The sequence below is a fragment of the Hyla sarda genome, unplaced genomic scaffold (assembly GCF_029499605.1).
Source record: "Hyla sarda isolate aHylSar1 unplaced genomic scaffold, aHylSar1.hap1 scaffold_260, whole genome shotgun sequence".
Lineage (NCBI taxonomy): Eukaryota > Metazoa > Chordata > Amphibia > Anura > Hylidae > Hyla > Hyla sarda.
In genome coordinates this window covers 250,091-258,791 of record NW_026609290.1, presented here as the reverse complement: position 1 = coordinate 258,791, position 8,701 = coordinate 250,091, and the positions used below count along the sequence as shown (strand labels likewise).

The 8,701-nt window shown below is 46.0% G+C and overlaps 1 pseudogene; it reads right to left on the bottom strand.

Moving 5' to 3' along the window:
* Positions 1-5,363: 5,363 nt before the first annotated feature.
* Positions 5,364-5,466, bottom strand: LOC130324180 (U2 spliceosomal RNA; annotated as a pseudogene).
* Positions 5,467-8,701: the final 3,235 nt, after the last annotated feature.

The following is an 8,701-nucleotide window of genomic DNA, read 5'->3' as shown; positions in this document are numbered from 1 at the left end:
GTGACAGATCAGATATTAACCTCTTCAGGACATAGGGCGTATGGATACGCCCTGCATCCCGAGTCCTTAAGGACCGAGGGCGTATCCATACGCCCGTGGGAATTCCGGCCCCCACCGCTAGCCGGTTGGGGACCGGAGCCGGATGCCTGCTGAAATCGTTCAGCAGACATCCCGGCATATCGCCCAGGGGGGTCATTATGCCCCCCCATGTCGGCGATCGCCGCAGATCGCTGGACAATTCAGTCCAGCGATCTGCGGCAATTCCGGGTCAATCGGGTCTCCAGTGACCCGATGACCCGGAATATCTGGCTGTTCGGGGCCGTCTCTGACGGCCCCGAACAGCCAGAGCCTGCAGGGGTGATGTGGCACTGGTGCCACCTCACGATCGCCCTGATTCGTCGGCCGGATTACCGGCCGACCAATCAGGGCGCCTGCTGCGGGTGTCACTCCCGCACCCACTCCGCCCCTCTTCCGGAGGACGTGAGCGGGTGCGGGACGTGCACCCCGGGTGCTGGGGACCCCGATCCCCGGCGCCCCTGTTGGGATCGGGGCCCCAGGAGCAGCTGCGGCGGCGGGACTGACCTGCAGCGTCTGGATCGTTGGAGGTGAGTGACAGCCTCCTGCTGTTGCTTAGCAACAGCTCCCAGCATGCAAAAAGGGCATGCTGGGAGCTGTAGTTATGCAACAGCAGGAGGCAGACCACCACAACTCCCAGCATTCCCTTATGGGCATGCTGGGACTTATGGTTTTGCAACAGCTGGAAGCACATTCTTTCTATGGAAAAGTGTACCTTCAGCTGTTGTATAACTACAACTCCCAGGTTGCACAAACAGCTAAAGTGCATGCTGGGAGTTGTAGTGGTGCATCTGCTGGTTGCATAACTACAACTCCCAGCATGCCCGTTGGCTGTCGGTGACTGCTGAGAGTTGTAGTTTTGCAACAGCTGAAGGCACACTGGTTGTGAAACTCAGAGTTTTTTTTTACCTAACTCAGTGTTTCACGACCGGTGTGCCTCCAGCTGTTGCAAACTACAACTCTCAGCAGTCACCGTACACCATGCACCGTACATGCTGGGAGTTGTAGTTTTGCAACAGCTGGAGGCACACTGGTTGTGAAACACTGAGTTAGGTCACAAACTCAGTGATACATAACCAGTGTGCCTACAGTTGTTGCAAAACTGCAACTCTCAGCAGTCACCGACAGCCAACGGGCATGCTGGGAGTTGTAGTTATGCAACAGCTGGATGTCCCCCCCAATGTGAACGTACAGGGTACACTCACATGGGCGGAGGATTACAGTAAGTATCTGGCTGCAAATTTGAGCTGCCGCAAACTTTCTGCTGCAGCTCAAATTGCCAGCGAGAAACTACTGTGAACCCCCGCCCGTGTGACTGTACCCTAAAAACACTACACTACACTACCACAAAAAATAAAATAAAAAGTAAAAAACACTACGTATACACATACCCCTACACAGCCCCCCCCCCCCCCTCCCCAATAAAAATGAAAAACGTCTGGTACGCCACTGTTTCCAGAACGGAGCCTCCAGCTGTTGCAAAACAACTCCCAGTATTGTCGGACAGCCGTTGACTGTCCAGGCATGCTGGGAGTTTTGCAACAGCTGGAGGCACCCTGTTTGGGAATCACTGGCGTAGAATACCCCTATGTCCACCCCTAAGCAATCCCTAATTTAGGCCTCAAATGCGCATGGCGCTCTCACTTTGGAGCCCTGTCGTATTTCAAGGCAACAGTTAAGGGTCACATATGGGGTATCGCCGTACTTCGGAGAAATTGGGTTACAAATTTTGGGGGGTATTTTCTGCTTTTACCCTTTTTAAAAATGTAAAATTTTTGGGAAAACAAGCATTTTAGGTAAAAAAAAATTTTTTTTTTTACATATGCAAAAGTCGTGAAACACCTGTGTGGTATAAAGGTTCACTTAACCCCTTGTTACGTTCCCCGAGGGGTCTAGTTTCCAAAATGGTATGCCATGTGGGGGGTTTTTTGCTGTCCTGGCACCATAGGGGCTTCCTAAATGCGGCATGCCCCCAGAGAAAAATTTGCGTTCAAAAAGCCAAATGTGACTCCTTCTCTTCCGAGACCTGTAGTGCGCCAGCAGAGCACTTTTCACCCCCATATGGGGTGTTTTCTGAATCGGGAGAAATTGGGCTTCAAATTTTTAGGGGTGTTTTCTGCTATTACCCTTTTTAAAAATAAAAATTTTTCGGGAAAACAAGCATTTTAGGTAAAAAATTTATTTTATTTTTTTACATTTGCAAAAGTCGTGAAACACCTGTGGGGTATTAAGGTTCACTTTATCCCATGTTACATTCCCCGAGGGGTCTAGTTTCCAAAATGGTATGCCATGTGGTTTTTTTTTTTGCTGTTCTGGCACCATAAGGGCTTCCTAAAGGTAACATGCCCCCCAAAAACCATTTCAGAAAAACGTACTCTCCAAAATCCCCTTGTCGCTCCTTCCCTTCTGAGCCCTCTACTGCGCCCGCCGAACACTTTACATAGACATATGAGGTATGTCCTTACTCGAGAGAAATTGGGCTACAAATACAAGTAAAAATGTTGTCCTTTTACCCCTTGTAAAAATTCTAAAATTGGGTCTACAAGAACATGTGAGTGTAAAAAATGAAGATTGTGAATTTTCTCCTTCACTTTGCTGCTATTCGTGTGAAACACCTAAAGGGTTAAAACGCTGACTGAATGTCATTTTGAATACTTTGGGGGGTGTAGTTTTTATAATGGGGTAATTTATGGGGTATTTCTAATATGAAGACCCTTCAAATCCACTTCAAACGTGAACTGGTCCCTGAAAAATACTGAGTTTGAAAATTTTGTGAAAAATCGGAAAATTGCTGCTGACCGTTGAAGCCCTCTGGTGTCTTCCAAAAGTAAAAACACGTAAATTTTATGATGCAAACATAAAGTAGACATATTGTATATGTGAACCAAAAAAAAATGTATTCGTAATATCCATTTTCCTTACAAGCAGAGAGCTTCAAAGTTAGAAAAATGCTAAATTTTCAAATTTTTCATCAAATTTACGGATTTTTCACCAAGAAAGGATGCAAGTATCGACAAAAATTTACCACTATGTTAAAGTATAATATGTCACGAAAAAACAATCTCGGAATCAGAATGATAACTAAAAGCATTCCAGAGTTATTAATGTTTAAAGTGACAGTGGTCAGATGTGCAAAAAACGCTCCGGTCCTTAAGGCCAAAATGGGCTCCGTCCTGAAGGGGTTAAACTGATAAAAACAGACTTTTTTTTTTTTTTTTTTTTTTTAAACCTTCAGGTTTGAATTAAAACTTAATCGTTCAGGTTTACTTCACGTTTGCCTCTCAGATTTACTGAACTTAGTCACAATTCACCAAACTCATCATTAGGTTACTTTATCAACATATAACAAAATACACCCCAAAACAAAGTACATAGCATAACAACACACCACCCTCATACCCTCACAACGTGTCTCCATTTTAAAAACTTCCAAGTCCCCTCCGCATCATCCTCTCCAAATCTCTTCTTATCCCACAAATATACAGTATGCAATCTATCTAATATCATTCTCATACACTCTTCAACCGACACATCCTTCTTCTTAAATACCGTATTTATCGGGGTATACCACGCACCGGCCTATAACACGCACCCTCATTTTACCAAGGATATTTGGGTAAAAAAAGTTGTTTACCCAAATATCCATGGTAAAATGAGGGTGCGTGTGTGCGCGTGTATACCCCGATACACCCCCAGGAAATGCAGGGCGAGAGAGGCAGTCGCTGCCCGCTTCTCTCCTCCTGCCTTTCCTGGGGTCTAGAGCCCTGCTGCCGGCCCTTCTCTCCCCCTGGCTATCGGCGCCGCTGCCCGTTCTGTCCCCCTGACTATCGGTACCGGCGCCCCATTGCCGGCGCCGACAGCCAGGGGGAGAGAAGGGGCAGCGGCACCCATTGCCGGCGCCACTGCCCCATTGCCTCCCCCCATCCCCGGTGGCTTAATTACCTGGGTCGGGTCCGCGCTGCTGCAGGCCTCCGGCGTGCAGCCCCTGCGTCGTTGCTATGAATGGCGCGGCGCACTGACGTCATGCGCCGCGCCGTGCAGCGCATAGCAACGACGAAGGGGACGCACGCCGGAGGCCTGCAGCAGCGCGGACCCGACCCAGGTAATTATGCCACCGGGGATGGGGGGAGGCAACGGGGCAGCGGCGCCGGCAATGGGTGCCGCTGCCCCTTCTCTCGCCGGTACCGATAGTCAGGGGGACAGAACGGGCAGCGGCGCTGATAGCCAGGGGGTGAGAAGGGCCGGCAGCAGGGCTCTAGACCCCAGGGAAGGCAGGGGGAGAGAAGCGGGCAGCGACGGCCTCTCTCCCCCTGCCTTTCCTGGGGTGGTATCGGCGTATAACACGCACATAGACTTTAGGCTAAAAATTTTAGCCTAAAAAGTGCGTGTTATACGATGATAAATACGGTATATACAAATTCCTAACATCCCACAATACCTCCTTAATTATTGCTAACAACACATATAACATTCTCTCCTTCCTCCCACCTACCACCCCCAGACCAAACATAATCACTTCAAAAGACCACTTTCTTACCCCCATAAATTCTTTAGCCAACGGACCAATTCCCTTCCACACTTCTTGCGCTCTATCACAATTCCAAAACAAATGCATAATAATCTCATTCCCTCCACAACCCTCTCTCGGACATCTCTCACTTCTTCCAATCCCCCGACTCTTCTGTACCTCTCTCACTGGCAATGCACCATGCAAACTCTGCCATACAATCTCTCTCTGTCTATTAGTCATACCATCTGTCTCCAAACTCTTCCACACTTTACTCACATTCTATTCTCTCACCATATTAATATTACACTGAACATCCTTCACCCTAATACACTTCACCATACTCTTCTTCTCCTTTAACACATCCTGTCTCACACCTATCAAACCAAACTTTCTCATGAACACCTCAACAAACCCATACCAACCAGGACTCACCAAAGCATACGGCTTTCTCAGATCTCTCTCCATCCATCCTAATCTGCATAACACACCCCCTCCTAGAAACCTCATCATACAAGATTCAACACCCACTACCTGAAAGACTTCTACCTATCATGTCATGTCCAACCTGCACAGGTGTGCTAGTTGCTGAGCTTATTCAATTAAAGAGGACATTCAGCAGCAGCAGCAGCAGTCCTGTGCCTGGTCGCTCCAACAGGGGCCAGACACAAGCGGCACCACCTATTGTCTTTTGCCTGCAGTAGGGGCCCACTGGACTAGCCAGAAAGCAGCTGCAGCAGTAGTAAATAAACAGGTAATCTTTCTTTCCAACACTGAAACCTGGTGGTGCACTTAATATATGCTACCAGATAGGGGACATATCAGATATTAAACTGATATAAACAGACACTACATTTGATACCAGCCAAAAGGAAAGATGAGAAGTGATAACTGTGAAAGGGGAGGAACCAACGCTGTCCCCTTCACATGCACCATCACTACTTGTAGGAAGGGAGGCTGGCTGGCAGCCTCCCATACACACTCTGGCTGGGTGGCAGTCACCCACCAGTACACACAGCAGACCCTAAACCCATATCATTATTGCTAAGCAGGAAGATGGGAGTCCATTTCACTCTGATGGACCATTTTTAAATGCAATCCATAACCTGGCTTTGGCAGGAACCCTTCTTACTCCTCCTACTTGCATTTGATACTGGGTTTAGGATCTGCATAGGAAACACACACACACACACACACACACAAGCACACACTTACCTGTGTTGCCTGCTGACGCCTCCTTGGCTGTCCCCAAACGGTATAAAACCAACAGCCACGGGAAGCTGTAAGGATAGAGGACATACCTGCATCCTATTGGACTCACTTGTCTTGGTTAAATCCAGCTTATTTGACAAACTATGGTGCTGCTGCTTCTGCTCATGGCAGTGCTGCTTCTGACAAGGCTGTTCTTTGGTGGGCCTAGGCGACATCACAATCTCCATGGTTACATACACAACAAAGGTCAGATGTTGTTTACACCTGGCCATGCCAGTGGTATTGAGTAGCATATCACAGTGCTAAGGGTCCTGGATGCAACAATCTTTCAATGGGGAATAGCCGCACTGAGTTTGTCAAGTGCACCCATGTTTGCAACTCCAACAATACACACATATGTATGTATGTCTGTCTATCTATCTATCTATCTATCCACCCATCTATCTCTATATATATTTATCTCTCTCTCTCTATATGTATATATATATATATATATATTATTTTTTTCTTTCTTTTAAATATATATATATATATATATATGTATATACATATAGAGAGAGAGAGATGGAAATACTTTTTTAAACATGTTTTCACCTAATTTTTACCTTCTTTCCTCCTTTTTTCCTATGCTGCTGCTTCTTATTTTTCTTCTTTTTCAGACCCTATCATTGCACTATTGCTCATTCAATACCACCAGCAGATGGAGACACTATATTACAACATTAGTTGTGAGCAGCAGTTTGTACAAACAAATGTCTCATAGCTGATGTCCTATCCACCTAGGCACATAGGCACCACCTATTGTCTTTTGCCTGCAGTAGGTGCCCACTGGACTAGCCAGCAAGCAGCTGCAGCAGCAGCAAATAAACAGGTAATCTTTCTATCCAACACTGAACCCTGGTGGTGCATTTAATATATGCTATCAGATAGGGGACATATCAGATATTAAACTGATATAAACAGACACCACATTTGATACCAGCCAAAAGGAAGGATGAGAAGTGATAACTGTGAAAGGGGAGGAACCAACGCTGTCCCCTTCACATGCACCATCACTACTTGTAGGAAGGGAGGCTGGCTGGCAGTCACCCACCAGTACACACAGCAGACCCTAAACCCATATCATTATTGCTAAGCAGGAAGATGGGAGTCCATTTCACTCTGATGGACCATTTTTAAATGCAATCCATAACCTGGCTTTGGCAGGAACCCTTCTTACTCCTCCTACTTGCATTTGATACTGGGTTTAGGATCTGCATAGGAAATACACACACACACACACACACACACACACACACACACAAGCACACACTTACCTGTGTTGCCTACTGACGCCTCCTTGGCTGTCCCCAAACGGTATAAAACCAACAGCCACAGGAAGCTGTAAGGATAGAGGACATACCTGCATCCTATTGGACTCACTTGTCTTGGTTAAATCCAGCTTATTTGACAACCTATGGTGCTGCTGCTTCTGCTCATGGCAGTGCTGCTTCTGACAAGGCTGTTCTTTGGTGGGCCTAGGCGACATCACAATCTCCATGGTTACATACACAACAAAGGTCAGATGTTGTTTACACCTGGCCATGCCAGTGGTATTGGGTAGCATATCACAGTGCTAAGGGTCCTGGATGCAACAATCTTTGAATGGGGAATAGCCGCACTGAGTTTGTCAAGTGCACCCATGTTTGCAACTCCAACAATACACACATATGTATGTATGTATGTATGTATATATGTATGTATGTGTATCTATCTATCTATCCACCCATCTATCTCTATATATATTTATCTCTCTGTCTCTCTCTATATGTATATATATATATACATATATATAATTTTTTTCTTTTAAATATATATATATATATATATATATATATATGTATATACATATATATAGAGAGAGAGAGAGATGGAAAAACTTTTTTTAAACATGTTTTCACATCATTTTTACCTTCTTTTTTTTCTTCTCTCCATGTTTTCCTTCTTTCCTCTTATTTTTCTTCTTTTTCAGACCCTATCATTGCACTATTGCTTATTCAATACCACCAGCAGATGGAGACACTATATTACAACATTAGTTGTGAGCAACAGTTTGTACAAACAAATACCTCATAGCTGATGTCCTATCCACCTATCCATCTAGGCACCACCTATTGTCTTTTGCCTGCAGTAGGGGCCCACTGGACTAGCCAGCAAGCAGCTGCTGTTGCAGCAGCAGCAGCAGCAAATAAACAGGTAATCTTTCTTTCCAACACTGAAACCTGGTGGTGCACTTAATATATGCTACCAGATAAGGGACATATCAGATATTAAACTGATATAAACAGACACTACATTTGATACCAGCCAAAACGAAGGATGAGCAGTGATAACTGTGAAAGGGGAGGAACCAACGCTGTCCCCTTCACATGCACCATCACTACTTGTAGGAAGGGAGGCTGGCTGGCAGCCTCCCATACACACTCTGGCTGGGTGGCAGTCACCCACCAGTACACACAGCAGACCCTAAACCCATATCATTATTGCTAAGCAGGAAGATGGGAGTCCATTTCACTCTGATGGACCATTTTTAAATGCAATCCATAAACTGGCTTTGGCAGGAACCCTTCTTACTCCTCCTACTTGCATTTGATACTGGGTTTAGGATCTGCATAGGAAACACACACACACACACACAAGCACACACTTACCTGTGTTGCCTGCTGACGCCTCCTTGGCTGTCCCCAAACGGTATAAAACCAACAGCCACAGGAAGCTGTAAGGATAGAGGACATACCTGCATCCTATTGGACTCACTTGTCTTGGTTAAATCCAGCTTATTTGACAACCTATGGTGCTGCTGCTTCTGCTCATGGCAGTGCTGCTTCTGACAAGGCTGTTCTTTGGTGGGCCTAGGCGACATCACAA